The 18,597-nt window shown below is 35.6% G+C and overlaps 1 pseudogene; it reads right to left on the bottom strand.

The window, feature by feature from the left end:
- The window catches only part of LOC109050726, a 96,751-nt pseudogene extending 79,436 nt beyond the window's left edge, over positions 1-17,315 (bottom strand).
- Between the last annotated feature and the right edge of the window lie 1,282 nt (positions 17,316-18,597).

The raw sequence follows: 18,597 nt of genomic DNA, 5'->3' as shown, positions 1-18,597 counted from the left end.
AAATATTTCTCAAGCATCAATCAGCATATAAGAATGATTTCTGAAGGATCAGTGGAGTAATGATGCTGAAAATTCAGCTTTGCATCACAGCAATAAATGAAAATAGATTCTAATATAAATTACACTGAAATAATGTTTTAAAAATAAATAAATAAATAAAGATTGCTAAGTTAAGTGACGTTTTCCATTCTGTGAGGAAAAGAATATTATACCAATAGCAGCCTGTTTTTGAGGCTAAAAGACAGAATGGCATGCCAGCTAAAAGCCACAAAACACATTTCAAGGGGTCTTTAAAGAACAGGCACAAAAATTGGGAAAGAAACACATGGTGGGTGAAGAGGAGGACAAAAAGATGAAAGGACAACATAAGTGAGGCACTGCTCAGAAAGAAAGCAAACACGCTTGAAAAAGGAAGACTGCTTTTACAAGGCTAATTATTGGAGGTTTGTCAGTGCTAATTGCAGGTACACATGCTAATTGTGAATTAGCTCTCTTCTGCTGCATACGAGAGAAGAGACGGAGGAGGACAAAGTGTGGGAGGAAGAAAGAGAGAGAGAGAAATCTTTGAGAGGGAATGGAAAAGTATAGAGATGGAACTGCAAAACGGAATTGAAAAAACGAAAAGGAGAAAATTAGGGGACTAAATAAATGAAGCAGAGACAGAAGGAGAGCAGTGACGAAAAAGAGAAAGCGTTCTAATCATCAGCTCGTTAAAAGTAGGTAAGCAAAGAGAAGCACACAGATCGGAAGGATAAGCACTAGATAGGGAGATAGAAGACTAGGAGGACAGCAGCTGGGTGAACAAGAGAGGGAGGAGAGAGACTAAGATGCTCTATTTGGCTCTGCCTCTCATTTTAACAGCACTTGGTTTCCATAGCAACTATTCAAATGAACCTTCCTCCACACACACACACACACACACACACACACACACAAACAGAGCCTGCTATATACAGACACAGTTATATAGATTTTATAATCTTAGAGTCCATAGTAACACCTCTTCATAGTCAATTGAAAAACTATTTTATACAAATTGAGAACATACATGATACCACCATCTCTTGCGATAAATAAATAAATACATAAAATGAAACACACACACCTCCCACACATTTTCTCCTAAGGAGCTAAAGGCTCAACGTCAGCTCCACAAATGTTTTTTCAAACTGTATGTTAGAGAATTCGTCTGAAATGCTTGAACTGTATTACAGCTGATCCACATGTAAAACACACACCAACTACATGTAGCAGACTTCTAAAATTAAACCGCACTAAAATTAAACATCAAAGTTCCCTCTTTGTGTTTCGGTGGTTTTACCTGAGGGTAAATTCATGTTCAGATTCTTTTGATGTTTACACATTTCTGGGTTAAAGGCACAAGCGTCATCCTTTGCCTTACAATACGAACAAGAAACAAATACTTCGATGTGTTTTTACAGGCTTATATTACAATACTATTTTTAAAACAATGGCACAACCAATGTAAAAATGTTTTTAAAATGTTTGTAAAAAAATACAAAACAGAATTTATACAATTTATTATAGTGTTTATTTGTTACTACTGTTGTTTGACTTGCTATCATTATAAATAAATGTTTAAATAATTATTAATAAAACAATTTAATAATATAATACAGTATATTACGCTGAGCTGAGTAGCCCCAACAACTCACTTGTTGATAATTTTGCATTTCATATCATTTCATTGCAACTCTTTGCAATTTCTTTATTAAAGTGCAAATATCCAAGTGAGTGAGTTATTTGCTCTGCAGATAATTAGTCTGTCCATTTTTACTAGTTTGACCCATTCAGGCCAAACCGCAGACTGGTGAGAACATGATGGAGAAGCTTTATTGCATTTTGTCTTAAATTTAAAATCAAGCAGATCAAGGGAATTAAAAGAGTCACTATCTCTATCTGAACCACTACCGACTGATGTAGCTGTGGACGGTAATCTACACATTAGTAATTTACACATTATTTCAGTTCTTATATATTGGGTCAAAAACGAGATGTGATATCCCATTTTGCATCAAATTAAATGTACAAAAGTGATACAAAAGCATACATAGAAATTATATTAAATGCAATAATGTGTCTACTTAAATGCTTCCAGTATCTTTTGTGACTTTTTTTTATTTTTTTAAATGAGTTTCAAATAAAAACATCTCAAGCTTTGTCTCTCTTATCTTTATATGGGGGGGGGGGGGGTATAAGAATTTCTAACTAGTAATGTATTATTACAGTTTAAAAAAAAAAAGGATCTATATATAGATCTATCTATCTGTCTGTGTAGTGGAAAAGATTAGTAAATATTTAAAATTGCAAATAATTATTTATTTTTTTTGGTTGGGGGGTGGGGGGGGGGGTGGGGGGGGGGAGTTGGATCTGCATCATGACCCTTAAACTGAGACTTTTAATGTCATCCAATGATTCTTGTTCTTCTAAATATGCCTGGCAAGATCTTTTGGTATATGAACTACCGTTAAACTGAATTACATTTTAGTGGCTGTCTTCTTTAAATCATGGTAAATGTATGGTGTTTTTCCTGAAAAAATAAATAAATAAATAAATCAAACAGGACACATTCTAATGTACGGGGGGGAGGGGGGGTGTAAAGAAAGCTGTAATAAACTATTGTTTGATGCTTGAAAACCCTTTTCGTCTTTATCCCTATTACATAAATAGTTCACATATCTGCTGTAACATTTGTTTAGTTTTTGTATTGCCATCTGTTTGTTTCTACATGCTAAATGCTCCCAGACAAACATGCATACATGCTTGCATACCCAAGCTGCATTGTCACTGTACACGGGTGTTTGTTGAGAAGAATTCCAGAGTCGCTCAACATTTGCTGGATGGCTACTGAAGCTTAAGTTTAACTGACACAGATGACAAAAAATGTTAGTTATGTATGCACGTTCATTGTGGTTGTTTATGTTTTACATGCATCTGCCTGCTCCGATAGATCGCTCTCTCTTGATTTTCTGTGAGACAGTTGTGCTCGGCCTAAGGCCTGATTGGCAATTGGCTTAAGATGAGAGAATGGTCCCCAAGGGTCCCAGATTGGCGACAATGGTCAGAAAGCTTCCAATAGGCCTGGGCCGGTCTGTTGGTGTCAGCTGAAATGCCATTTAGAAAGACTTATTGATCTCAAAAGCAGTCGCTGATCAAAACTCGACCCAAACCAACATGATTACTGCAAACCAAACAAGACACAGGGAAGGGTATAGACTACACAACATGTGTGACCGGTGATTCAAAGGTGTCCTGGCATTGTGCACGTTTTAGAGGGCGAGAGAGGATGTGAAGTGAATAAAAACAAGTGTGTACATTTGTGCACTGTAATACATCTCTGTTTCTTTCATTGCTTCGGGAAACACAGATAAGGCGTTTTTCTACGCTGTCCTCCATCTCAGTTCTTCCTGGCAAAGTAATAAATTATGTATTTAACAAAATGTTTGTACAACAGCCCATCACAGACTCCCTCCCATCTCAAACGAGCTCTGTTTCAGAGAGGGAGGGAAAGCTTTGATAACAACCAGAAACTGAATTAACATTCATTGATGCAGTTATACAGGATGAATTCCGATAAACCCGAGACAGTTGATTCAATTCCGAAATGCACAAAAAATACTATTTAATTCAGCATAAAGAGATGACAGAGCTTTGTAACAGAAAAAACCATGCGCACACATGCACGTATGCACTCACACACAGACCATGCTTAAAGTAAGAGATTAGGCTTGTCTAGTAATCCAGTGCAACACTATGGAGGTATGCGGCTTGCCTTTTTACGTCAAATATTCTCTGGGGTACATGTAACAAACACACACACCAACCTACATGCAAATAACACTATCACAGGGAAACGTCTTGATATTTACCGCTAACTAATCTCATTTTCATACTTAGACATTTAGCCAGCACTTCTGTCTTGGCTTCCTCGCAAGCATACGTGGTGCTCAAACACACACCTCGCACACACTCCGGTCTCTAAGGTATATCTGTCATAGCAGTGTGAGCGCGGTTCCATTAAGCAGTGTTTATGAACTACTGCCTCTGAGCTGTAACCTTTACTGAAGTCCTCTCTCCTCATAATGACGCTTAAACAACAGCCAGCAGCGGTTTGCTCTGATTGCAACTGAGGCACAGATGCTAAAATCAAGATTCCTGGTATTAAAGCTGATTTTTGGGGCAATCGTCTTTTTTACCGTGAATATCTATACCAATATAGATTAGGTCTGTTTAGACACATTACATGGGTAAAATCAGGATAGTCAGACATGACTGTCTTAGGTGACAGGGAAAAATCTCTATGTACAAACAGGTTTTTCAAGAAGCAAATATTATTTTGAAGTAGAAAATAATCAACATGATTTTCGATCAGGTTAATGAATATTAGATGACAGAACTGGTGTATCTAAATCAGTAGACTTCCCTGTTTATTTGATGTGCACCACCATTAAAATGTTTCCTTTCAGTGATTTAAAAATTGAATAAATAAATAAATAAATATCATTTTTATTCAGCAAGAATAATAAATTGATCAGAGCTGACAGTAAAAAAAAATAATTTAAAAGCAAATAAATGCTGTTTTTTTACTTATATTCATCAAAAAAAATCCTTAAAAAATGCACCATGGTTTTTACAAAATAAATAAATTAATTAATTTTTAAAATCATTTATAATAATAAAAAATCTTGAGCACCAAATTAGCATATTAGAATAACATCTGAAGGAACTGCTTTTTACTTTAAACTGTAAAAATACTATTTCACAATATTACTGTCTTTATGGTATTTTTGAGCAAATAATTCAGCTTTGATGAGCATAAGAGACTTTCATCAAAACATTTTTAAAACTACCTGTTAAAAAGTCATTTTTTCAATGTCACTTTTTTGAATTGAAGCGCTCAAAATAAAAATGTCAAATAAAAAATTGAAACAAGTTAATCTGATTAACAAAAAACTTTTTGTATAAAATCTAAACGTGTTTTGTAATTATGTTAAAACCAATTCCACCCAATGTACTTGACATGAATTTACACAGCAGCTTTACATTATAACATAAATGCATGTAAATATCAAAGTTTGACACACGTTTAAATCAGGAAATCATGCATTAAGTAAAAACACACTGCCACTAGCATACACACACAGAGACACATTACACACAAAAACAACCAAAGGAACAGACATATGTTCACACAAGCATATGACAAACACATACATGCACAAACACAACAAACAGCCCTAAACATATGCAAATCCATATGGGCCCACAAATCGAACTTACACACCCACAACTTCACACACCTATACAAACACACAGAACATGTCAGATTCTACGTGGAAAGTTTTTTGGCTTGCAGATGCAGAGGAAAAGCAGCGCTACCTACTGTATAATATATGCCAAATACTGTAGATGTTATGAATGGCTGCGATCATAACATCTGTATCAGAGCGTACCCACTCTGACAGACACGAACACACTGCTGAGCAGGTTTTCGGGTGAGAGATCACTTCCTCCCCTGAGGGCTTGGTGATGGCCTGCTTCTGTTTTGACCAATCACATGCGAGCATTGGCTCACCCCCCCTGCCCATTGGTCATGGGTAATTAATTACCAAGCTGTTCCTAGTTTAGGCCAAATGAATATCAGCACATGGTTACCACGAAACAATGAGCCCCATCCCAAATCACTCAATCGTCCAATCCTCAGTGCTTTGTAATACACCATGTAGCATTCGCTAATGGACATCGAAGGGAGGTGGAAGTAGACTGAGATACGAACATGACCTGTGATGTGATGGACATCCCTAACTAGGGCACAAATTGTATTTCAAATACTCATAAAATCACGTGGACTGCCACTACTGGTTTTCCACAACTATGAACAAGTCACTTAGTCAAAAACAGCACTTCGAAAGGTCAAAAATACTCTACAGATGGTCATTCAATTTCATTGTCATTAATAGTTTGGTCTGCCTACAAAATCATAATAGCTATGTTATTATGACCATTAAAGTGTTTATAAGAGATATTACACGTTTTGATCATTCGAAAATAAAAATATTTGACAATTTCTTTTTTTTTTATTGTTGACATTGTCAATAATGTTGACTCATTAAGGGGCAATATTTGATTGGCTTCAAGGATTTTTTTTCTTTGTAAGGCCATTTTTTTATTACCTTATTAAATTTATGAATAAAAATACTAAATATTAGTAAATACTAGCATTTAACCAGTTTCTCAAGCAATCACAAAACTATAGACTGTTACAAATCATTTTTCATCTTTACACTACAAAACTAGAAGAGAAGTTGCATCTGACAGGGCATTTATGTTTATTTATAGACTGCTCATAAATGAATTTAGCCAAAAAATGCATATGTATGTGTGTGGTGTGTGTGTTTATATATATATATATATATATAATATATATAATATATATATATATATATATATATATATATATATAATAAAAAAACTTTTATTACACTTATATAAAATGAATCATTCCTCAATTTGTCATGATCTTTCTGAGTGACTATTCTGAAGTGTGACATAAATGGCAGAAGAAAGTACTGTACATTTAAAACTTTTAAATTCTCTTAAGAGTTCTCCTCTGGCAAAACATTCACTAATATATTAAAATGCTATTTTTATGAGTCTTGCAAAAAATATTGTCACTTTTGAGTGCCCAAAGATTACAGCATCTACTGGCAGGGGTTATCTGGGACAAACTAACCAGTAAAGTCTTGTCCTTTTGGCATAAAGACCATTACTACCAATTACCATGTGTTTGATTGGTTTTTGTTTTTTATTGGGGTGGTCGTATGCTACATGCACTTTTACAATCTGTTTGAACTGAAATGTGTGTTGGCAGTGTGTGTACACAACCACCCTATAATGATAAAAATCCACCCAGTGGTTTTTTTTAATCTAATAAAATCTTTACCCCTTTCTCAAATCGAGCCGATCTCAGATGCCTGTCTTTGTGACGTCACAGACAGGCCCCTCCCACAATAGTTTGATTGACAGTAGTGTTGCAGCACAGACTGGACTGGCGTCTTACCTTAGACCCGCCCTGAGTGAGCTGTCATCAGTCCACCATTGTTTCCCCGCCAGAGCAAATGTAGACTAGATGTCTCCTAAGTGATTGAGGTGTTTTGTTGTTGGGTGTAATAATGAGCATAGCAGTTGTCATTTACTCCTGACATCTGAGCTGCTGAAGACGCAGTGGATTACATTTGTTTCTGAAGGGAATGTGCCCCTGATCTACCTAAATGTGTCTATCTTTGAGCGAATCATTCGTGGTCCAGCTTCACCAACAGAATAAGTGAGTATAACGTTTTTTTAATGAATCTTTGCAAATGGCCTTTCCTAATAATGTGCTAATTAGCAAGTTTTATGATGAATGCTGCTAAAGTAAACAGTTCCTCAGAGAGCAGCTCTGAAGAGAGGGGTGGGGTCAGCAGAGCTCATTTACATTTAAAGGAAAATGCTACAAAATGGCTTGCTCTGAAATTAGCTGTTTTTGACAGAGTAAAAAAGGTTTTTTACACTACCATTGAGAAATTGTAACAAAACTATATTACAGACTTTTCATTAAGACCCTAAAGAATCATATCAACTTCTGAAAATGGGCATCCGATGACCCCTTTAAATTCTAGAGCAGTGGTTCCCAAAGTGGGTGCCGCGACAACTGTCTAAGGGTGCCGCAGAATCTTAGCTTTTTTTTTTTTTTAAACAACCTAAAATACTATCGTACCATATAATAACCTTTTACAGCATATATTTTAAAAATAGGCTATAAAATACCGACATATGAGCATGTCCAAACGAAAATAAATAAGCAATATATTTCATACTTATTTAAAGTTTAAATATGTATTTACTGCCAATTGGACAGTTCACAAGAGAGAATCGCCGTCCCCTCCGCTCAGCTCGGCCCTTTGTACTGGTGTGTGCTCAATTTTTGATTTCATGCAGTAATTGACAGGACACAAAATTTGTGTTGCTGCTATAGAGGTGTTGATTTATCACGTGAGTAGAAGCTGACAAGGAAGAGGGAAGTGAGACAGAAGAGTTTCAAAAGGTCATGCAAAAGCACCCGTTTTAAAAATATTTTTGTTTTTGAAAAGCCTTGACTTCTGTAATTTATTTAATGTGATATTGGGAGTTTTTTAAAAAGTCATTTTTTATTTATTTGGTTCCGTAGTGTTTGCTGATTTAAATTGATTTAAACGGTGTATTTATTTATTAATTATTTTTTTTTTTAAACTGTGTTTTTTTTTTTTTTTTCTTTCTTATTCGTTTTGCTAATAAACGTAGTGTGTCTTATTTATTTGGTTCCACAGTGTTTACTGATCTTCAGTTTTGTAGGCTATAGACTACCTAAACTTTGTGTAAGTTATTTGTTAGTTTATATTAGGCATATAGCATGGTGTATTTTTATTCGTTTTGTTAATAAAAGTTCTATGTTCTACGTATTTTGTTGTTGCTTGAATTGAATTCAAGCAACTTATTTCAAATTGTCGCTAATTTGAAAATGAAAGTAAAATGTGCACAAAGCTTTTAAGCTATTTAAAAGTAAGCAAAAGAGGGAAAACTCAAACAAACTAAAAACAAACAACTACTTGACACGGAATTGGAGCTAATTTGAAATTGAAAGTAAAATACGCAGGGGCTTTTAAGCTATTTAAAATGGAAGGAAAGTGAGGAAAAACTATCCCTCTTTTCCTCACCATCACAACCCTAAATTATACACATCTATCTCAGAATGTGCCGTCAATGTGCTGTTGCCATTTTTTTTTTAAAGTTATAAGGTCAAGTTTGAACAAATCCACTGAGAAACTAAAGAAAAATTTGAATTTGAGTTTATTATTATTTATCAATCTTTAAATGTGTTTTGTTCCACTGATTCCCACATACAGTAAATATTTCAAATCAGTCTGTTGACGTGTCATCCAGTTGTAAAAGACAGATGGTTCCTTTGAATGGGTTGTTTCACCTCATATTTTGTCTGTTGTGATGCATTCATAATAAATTTATGCTGCTGTTTATGCTTTATTTGTTGTTTGCTCATCTGGATTTAATTTCATACATGTATGTACACTTGTACGTTTAGTTTAATTGGGTTGGGGTGCCATGGAAAAAAAACACTACAAAGGAGTGCCATGCTTTAAAAAGTTTAAAAACCACTGCTCTAGAGGACGGTAAATCTCCAGAAATAGGATTGAGCACCCCTGCAGTCAAGGGCGTAGTTTTGGTTTGAACATCGGGGAGTTGTTTATTGATGTTGCAATAAAGTATCATCATAGTAAACAATTACATATATATATAGTCACTTATTGGCTATAGTTTGACAGAATTGTTCTAATTCAACATGCCATGGGAAGTCAATCTAACTTAACATTTTCTTATATTGATATTGTTTATGTTCATGTTATGTTTATGATTTCATCTATGCCATCTTTTGGAATATCTGAAGGCCATGTACCATAGTTCTTAACTGTAGCATTTGTTATAATAAGACTAGCCTATTAATCATTACCAGGACAATAATGACTTTTTTAAAAATTAATCAATATAGCATTTGATATGAAGAGACAACCGTCTGCACATTTAGAACCAATAGCTACAACATGCCACAGTTGTTATATAAATCTATAGGGAAAAATCTATTCTCTTAACAGATTATCTAATATAAATGCTATAAGTTCGACTAAATTTTACACAATAAATAAGCCTACAATAAAACGTGATAAATTCTAGTAAAGGTGGTCATGATTTTAATAAAATGTTAGTGCTGGTTCAAGAATGTTTTCTCCTCTTTTCATCAGTCTTTTTAGTTTATTTGCCTTTTTTAGATACTGTTCGACTTTCTCCATACCATATTAAAGTGTCTGTTTCTCTAAGTAATTCAAATAGATCACATATTTGACCATCAGCTTCGCGATAGGAATGGCTCGCACAAATCTTATCACACTTCTCAAGTGGACTGGTGAACAGACGCAGAGTATACGGTGCACCACTCGTAAACTGTGCTTCAGTCATATTGTGCTGATAACTGCTCCGTTAATTAATTAAAAGCCTGATTTCAGGTTTCCATTAACCATGGTACAAACATGGGGGGGGGGTGTACTTGCTAGTTTTGGTTATTTGGGGGGGGGGGTTATATCCCCCTATCCCCCCCACAAACTATGCCCCTGCCTGCAGTAAAGGCAGACAGCTAGAAAATGCAAGCCAAACGTTTTTTAGGTGACAGCTAATCTGATATATCAAGTATTTCACACTTCACAAAAAATAACAGCAAAGCAAAGTATGGTATTGAACTGCAGTGTGTTGTATAATGATATTGTGACTGTTGTCTGCAGTACAGATCCGCTTACTGGCAACTTTCTCATCCATATCCTCCATTCTGAAGTAGCAGAATGTCATTAAGTGACATACTGTAATGAAAGACATAATGAAATTACACCATTAAATATGCACATCACTCATCTCAGAGACTTACGACACTGTGCATGACTGGACAAGAGCTCATTAAGTCACTGTAACTCTATCTGTAATGAAGTCATGTGCCTACGCCTCAACCATCTTAGCGAACAAGGGCCAGAATCACTCCTGTGGTGATAGAGGTGTGAATTACAAAAGGTGTACATTGATAATCTGGTATACCATCACCATGGGGGCGGGGAGGATGGGGGGGGGGGGGGTATCAAAAACACACAAATTATATGCACAGACAGCCGTAACAGGCCTTTTTGAAAACTGTCCTGTGCCATTAGATATTGCTTTTGACCTGTTTATGATTACACAGGAGAACACAGGTAAATGCGCCCCTTACAAATATATACACAAATACACACACTGGAAACCAAATCCCCTTAATTTGTTAGTCAATACTGTTAAAGCCGATGAGAAAAGACCAGTGCAGGATAATGACCTCCATGTGATGTCAATCCGTCTCTCCTGCTGCCACAAACACTTTCACACAAAAGTGTTTATGCATTTAAGAAGACAACAGTTTGAACTCTGTAATCTGCTTTCATTTTTCAGTTTTATCTGACAATATACTGCTGTACCCAAGTGAAAAAAAACATTTTCAATTTCATTCAGTTTAGCTGACTTAAGAGCACTTTTTCTTCATAAGTCAGTTGTTTCTCAGTTTTATTGGTTGTTTTCTGCTGTACCTATTACATCTGTAATCTTTCTTTTATCTGTTGTTGATATTTAATAATTAATGATAATTTGAAACCAAACAAAAGTCAAATAAGAAGCAAAAGCAAATAAAATCCTACTGAAAAAGTGAAATCAGGTTGTCCTTGTGACAACAAGTATTGTTGGAATCATATTGGAAATTATTGCATTAGGATCCTTCCCAATTATTTTAACAAAATTCATATATTGGATTAAGGAATTTTTTACTAGGATAATGCTTCTATGAAAAATACATAATACAATTTAATAATTCATTATTAAAAACAAATTCCCTATTTTATCTTTTTTGTACATACACTTCTACATATCTACTATCTTTCTATTTTCTATTGATATTAAAATAATCAATGATAATTAATACATTTGAACCCAAACAAATCAAATATGAATCCTGTTAAAATAAATTAAATATATATATAACTGGATTGTACATATTGGATTTCAGACATTTTATTACGCATTTTTCATGAAGTATTATAATTATTTGTATTATTGTTATTTTTATTAATAATAATATAATTCTTCTTATTCATATTTTATTACATTATTAATACATTTTATTTTTACTAATGATAATCATTTTTACATTATTATTACATTTTTTCTTTCCTTTTTTAATGTCATGTCTGCTTCTATGGCTATGTTCATGGCGGGAGCCAAGTTTGGTTATATTATTACATTTTATTATTAATAATAATTATTACTACTATTACTAATAATAATAATACATTTACAGACCTTTACTGGAAAGTACACAACATACCAGACCTCAAGATTCACTTTTACTTCACCGCAAAAGTATAAACCAAATAAGCACCACCAACAACACTACACATCTAACATGTTTCATCATCCATCCCTGCATCCCTGAGAGGCTTTTATTGACTATTATCCTTGTTGTTTGAAAACAAACATTTATACAAGTCAAATTCCCCTAGTTTTCAGGATGATAGATTAAGGACCATTGTTTGCTCATTCGGTACACACATACACCAGTGCAATGTCGAGCAGTACATCGTCAGCCAATTTGTATACACAAGCAAGGTGTCTACAACGTAAGTATCATTATTTATGAAACAACGGCTGACACGAAATCAGATTTGCACCATCTCTGTGTAGCAGTTATATCGCTGAAAGTCTAGAATGCCCTCGTGTCCCTATGTTCCGTTGCCATGCCAACAGAGGCTCCGTTACCACACCAACAGAATCTCTGAGTGATGCTTCACTCTGAAAGACCTTCCACACTGTCCTCATCCCTCTGGTCCCCGTCAATCAACGTCAAGCTTGATTGACAGCTGCTTCGACCCCACTGACGTGGGTAAAAAACACTGTCACCTCACGTTAATCAGAAGCGGCACATCTTAAGAGGGCGATACGAGGGGGAAGCATCATCAGACGTTTTCAGATCCGTTAACTACTTTCGTGTTTTCCCAAGAAAGAGCCTAACGGCGATGAGGAGCAAATCTGGAGCAGCTCGAGAAAAGAGAGCAGGAGAGTGAAAGGCAGCTCGACCTCTCCGTCTGTTTCTCACCCTATTTTCTTACCCCTTCTCTCTTTCTCAGTATTTATCGCTTTTATTAACCCACTTAGCTACAATGTCTGACCCAGACCACAGGCACATTACTCAAACTGGATAGAAGGCAGCACGACTAAGAGTAATTTGGTTGAACGCCTGCTCGAAAATAAGACAATGGCGCACTGAGGATCACAAACACACACATTCGTTGAGACAACAGAAAATTACAGCCCTGGAAGGAAAAACAGACATGTCGTTAAGGCATTCAAGTAAGTGACAAAAGATAAAATGGCGATGAGAGAGAATGAACGTGCGTGCTTAAAAGCGCACATCAAAGATCGAGAATGGTTGGCAGTGTTCAGAATATTATTTTACCATCACTAGTTTTAAAATTGTTACAGTATGTATTCTATGCAAATGTCCTGTATATGTTGAGTATAACCTGCTACATTTGTCCAAATGGACAGCATACAACATAGTGTACATTCTGTATCCCACAATGCAATGAACTCAATTGTACTTCATTTCCACTGTGATAAACTAACATAAAATAATTTAACATCTCTTTTATGACTCATTATTTGATTGAACTGTCAATCTGTGTAACACTTTTGCACCAAATCGATTTAATAAAAAAAAAAAAAAAAAAACAGATGTTAGCTGGATGCCAGTTGATAAGTTAAACTAAGTGGTTTGGCCAGGTCCGTTTAGGACCATTAGCACTATACTGTGGCAAAAAGCATTTTCTATTTTGATGGCCATTCAGTTAAGGTAAAAGCTGCATTTATTTGATTAAAAAAATACAGTAAAAACACACTGTAAAAAAAAAAAAAGAAAAAAAAGAAATTGTACTGGTAATTTTCTGCCAGGACATTATCCATTAATTTAACGGACACCTCCAATTACCCTAAAACACAACGCAAAATTTAAAATACAGGTAAAATTCCTGTAAAAATTAATAACAAAAATTCCTTTATAGAAATACAGTACACTGTGCCATATGTTTACAGAATGTATTTCTTACTCTGAAGTAATATTGTGAAATATTATTACAATTTAAAATAATATTGAGCTATTTTAATATATTTAAAAGTGTAATTTGTGGCTAAGCTGAATTTTCAGTGTCACATGATGATCCTTCAGAAATCATTCTAATATGCTGATTTGCTACTCAAGAAACATTTCTTATCATTGGCTGTGTTGAAAATAATTGTGCTGCTTAATATTTTTGTGGAAACCATGAACCATTTTTTTTTTTCAAAAAGAAAAAAAAATCTTACAGATCCCAAACTTTTTTCATTAAGTACAATAAAACATCATAGAAGAAAAGAAAACAGAGTTCTTCCCTTACCTTGAACATTGCCAGCCCAACTCCCATTCTCTCTCCTCAACTCTTGCATGTTGATGTGAGCTGGGTCTTGTCTCTTCCTCTCATAGCCCTGGATGGAGGAGTGACTGACCTTTGAAGTAGTTTGAGAGATTGGCAAGAAAAAGTAGGACTGGTGTAGAGACCGTGGATGAAAGTGTTGGCCCCTACTGTAAATCCAGGCTGGATGACTGAGCACAGGTATTGTCTATTGAATCAAAACTATTAAGAAAAGTCATTCAAGAAAATGAAGAAAGATGCCTGGCTCACAAATGAAGACAAAATAAAAGGCAAGTAAGACTTTGAATGTATGAGCTATGAGATCGATGTTCAGTCAATGAAGAAAAGCTAAGTCTTATATCAAATCTAAGAAATGTACTTAAAATTGAAAATGAACCAGGACAAAGTCTAGGACAAAGCCTACATTGGCTACAAAATGTGATAGAAATTGAAAAAAATGTGAAAAGAAGAAGATTTTTCTTGATTATTCTAAAAGTCCATTTTGATTTGTGAACAAGTCCACAAACTCTGGAGCTGCTTGCTGCCCGGTGGTGAAAGAGCTGAAGCAGCGGCGTCTGGTCTTAAACTGTCATTGGTTCAGGTATCCATGTACGTCCTTTGCTGGGTCCTTCTCATGACACTGTTGGAAAAGAAAAGAACAGTATCTTCAGTATCAGCACGTTTTCTGGCAAATGATGTTGAAAAAATGTCAATTTTGATGATGGCTTTGGAAACTTTTATTTTTTTCCCCTTTTGTTGTTTTTTTCAGTAGATCTAATATGGACTGCTCAACACTAAGTGCTTAATTGATATGTAATAAATAAAGTTTATTCTATTTAGAGCCATAGAAGGGACAGGCATGTTTCACAAACCCACAGTAACACACTTACAAAGGCATACAAATACATTTACGTGTGATATTTTTATCGTGTTACTTACCAGTCTAACTGTCCTGTGGCATTTCATCATTAATGTTTGGATAATGTTTACAAAAATGTGGTACACAAGACAGAGGGCGAGTGCAAGCATTCAAAAACATAAGACAAGATGGTCGCCTTGATATGTCCATTTCGCCCAATAACAGGCAAGTGAGATGCTTTTTTGTTTTTGTTTTCATAAAGTCCATATATAAGAAAAATTGTGATGAAGATGATGAATTCGGGGATGTCTAGGAAAAATCTTATTTAAAAAACAAACCTACTAAATGTTAATTGACATTTCAAACCAGTCACCAAGAAGAAAGCACAAGCATATAAACTACATACGATGCACAGAAAATAAAATATCAGTATGAATGGAAAAAGGAGTCTTAATTTGCATCACAGCGTCACTTATTGGATCACCATCCCTTTCTTAGATTCATTTGAAATGAACTGGAAACCAAGGAAAAATCAAACTCTTGACTCTTTTTTATATTCAGAGGTAAATATAAACTATATTCTATAAAATGCAAATACTAATTGTGAATATCAAATCAAAGAAGGCAGTTCTGAATTAAAATGATGTATAAAATAAAGTGCAAATGGTTAATTCAAGGAGGATAAATTAGGGGATATAAATAACTTACAGTGGGGAGTGAAAAGTTTTCATTCTCTAATGAGCTAACGGTCATACAGTGGTCATGCACGACAGCTAAAAACAGGGACCCTCAAAGAGTACAAAGAAAATCAAGAGGTTGTGATAAGAAGAGGAGGTGACGGCCTGTCCGAAAGGTGATAAATGGAAGGATTAAAATAAGAGAAAAAGCTGGTGAGCGCCAGCAGAAAATGAAACACTCAATAAAAAGAAGGAATGAACATAACAGCTCAAATGGATTCGATCTCGCAAGCAGGTGAGCCAAAAAAAAACCTAATCAATATTTGGAGCAAATACCAATCTATTATTCACAATTCAGATTTCATGTTTCACCAGCTCAGAGGAAGCTGCCAACAACACAAATCACAAGTTCAAAATGTGTCCAAGAACCGCAAATTAAGCAGTCACGCCAACCTCACCCATCTCAGTCAAAGCAGCAGCTCATCTGAAATGTGTCTGCAACGATTTCTCAACCGAAATAAAGGACACTGATGCTTGCACTGGACACTGGAGATGAATGGAGAATATTTCAGACCGGGCAGCCCAAGACCAGATGTGTGTAAGTGTGTTACTAAAGAAAGAATGACGGGAAACAATTGTTTTGCTGTTCATAAGTAAAATGGACAGGGTTGGAGAAGGGTAAAGATGGGCATGGAGAAATGATATGTAATTCTTGACACCTGGCTGTCCATTTTATGGCCAGTTTAATGCATGTGTGTGTATGTGTGTGTCGATGTGTGTTTTATGTGCATGTAAAAAAGGAACACACAAGTACACACACACAGACAAACAGAACGGACGGACACTAAACAAGCCGTTTAACCTACCTAGAAGAATATTAAATCATCCAGGGAAAAAAAGAGTGATACGTGAGGGTAGATGGTGGAGGACTAAAAGAACTGTTTAAAAAAAAGAGAGAAAGAAAAATAATTAAAAAACTGATAAGGAGATGTGGAGATGGTTTTTGAGTCTCTTCCACAATTCTAACCCAACTTTCATTCAGGGAGCATCACACTTTTGGGATGGAGGGAGGAATGGAAGGAAGAGGGGATGATCAGAGGAGAGAGATGGCAAGGAGGGACAGGTGAAGGAATGAAGGGGGTCATAAATAGTAAAAAATGAGTGGTAGAGTAAAAAACAAAAACAAAAAAACTTGCCCCTTCTTTCTCTTCTCTCCTGTCTCGTCATAAATAGACAAAATTATACACCATATAGATGGAGAAATAGATCAGGAGGCAAATGATGGAGAGAGCGAATAAATGAAAAGATGATGTGCCTCCCAGCACCACGATGAGAAAGAAGAAAAAAACAAAACGAAAGAAAAAAACAAATACTCCAGTGCCTTCCGTTTTTCTTCTTCTCTTTTAAAACATGGAAAGGCAGTCAGTTTGTTCCTGTCATCCAGTTGTTGCTTTAGTTCTTCCCTTTCTTTCTCTCTCACTCTTTTTTCCTCTCTTTCTTTCTCTTGGCTTCTGTAGGAGTCCTCCGTTTGCAGTAATAAGTAATAGCCCTTTTCCACAGACAGTGACTGAGGCAGAACAGTAGGAAGAGGTGTAATGGTTGCAATGTCTGCCCAAGAATTCCACACATGGAGACTGAGCTCTCTCTCTCTCTCTCTCCCTCTCTCTCTCTCTCTCCTCCCTTACCGACGAGCCTGTGGAGTAGGAGTGAGGCAGAGAAAGGAGAATGAGAGGGAGACCTCTACAGGACAACAACACAACTGAGAGACAGAAAGAGAGTGAGAAAAGAGGAAGAGTAGAGAACGTCTTCTCAATTCCAGTTCAGTCAAACTAAATATGAATGAGGCAGCAAACAGGACGCAAAGTTGTAATTTGAATTTGACAATATATAGCTGTACCTATACATACAGACATTTCTGTGCGGTTTCATAGTTCTGTAGTAATGCCACAAAGTAGCATTACTACAGTAAAGTTTTTCAGTTTGAATAAACAACAGTGTTATTATATACACACAGTATGGGGGATTTTACCAAACACAAGATTAGATGATACAAATAATTAAAGTTTGAAACATATTTACTCAAAAATATATGCAAAATATACACACCTTCAGCCGTGATTTATTCACAGTACAGCACGGCCTCTAGTACCTTATTGCTTTTATAAAACGGTTACCACACAATAAAATATATATTTAATGTAAGTACAGCAATGCATGTCCTTCCGCCGAAAATGTTATAGTTTTTGACAGCACAGTTCGTCTAAATGCCTATCCTAATGGAGCATAAATAAAAACAGAGAATGGAGCTCTTATCCTGCTCAGCAACATTTTTTACAACTGGATATTTTCTCACACACATCTGCTTGCCTCAGCATCTAACGTCTGGAGCTTTTAGTTTAAAAACAGACCGAATTCGCGGCACCTCATCTAATGGAGCTTAAATAAAAACAGAGAATAGCTCTTATCATCCGCTGTTTGCAAGTGTTATTACAGTTTAAACTGATCAGTAATATTCCCTCCGCACTTCGGAAACTGTGGGCTTTCACATAGACGCGCACACATCAACATAATCTCATGAAAGGGAGGAAAGGGCCTGGTCTCAAAATTAAAGATGAAAGATGCAACATAACGCCAGCAGGGGTCACTCATACTTCATTAAATAAATAATAAACCGCAAATTCTGCCGAAATACATAATAAATGAAACCGTTTTGATGCTATATTATTGACTGTTTATGTTGCTAAGGGTGGTTGCTAAGGGTGTTGCTCAGTGATACACAGAACCATTGGGTGAAGGGGTCATAGTCTGCTGTATCGTGAATTATAGTGAGTTGCTGAGCTGTTGGAATATAGGATTGGAGGTTTGGTTTTATAGTTTTATAGATAGATAGATAGATAGATAGATAGATAGATAGATAGATAGATAGATAGATAGATTATTTTGGTTG

The sequence above is a fragment of the Cyprinus carpio genome, chromosome B1 (genome assembly GCF_018340385.1).
Source record: "Cyprinus carpio isolate SPL01 chromosome B1, ASM1834038v1, whole genome shotgun sequence".
Classification (NCBI taxonomy): domain Eukaryota; kingdom Metazoa; phylum Chordata; class Actinopteri; order Cypriniformes; family Cyprinidae; genus Cyprinus; species Cyprinus carpio.
The sequence above is the reverse complement of the archived record's forward strand: the minus strand, read 5'-3'. Positions and strand labels throughout refer to the sequence as shown.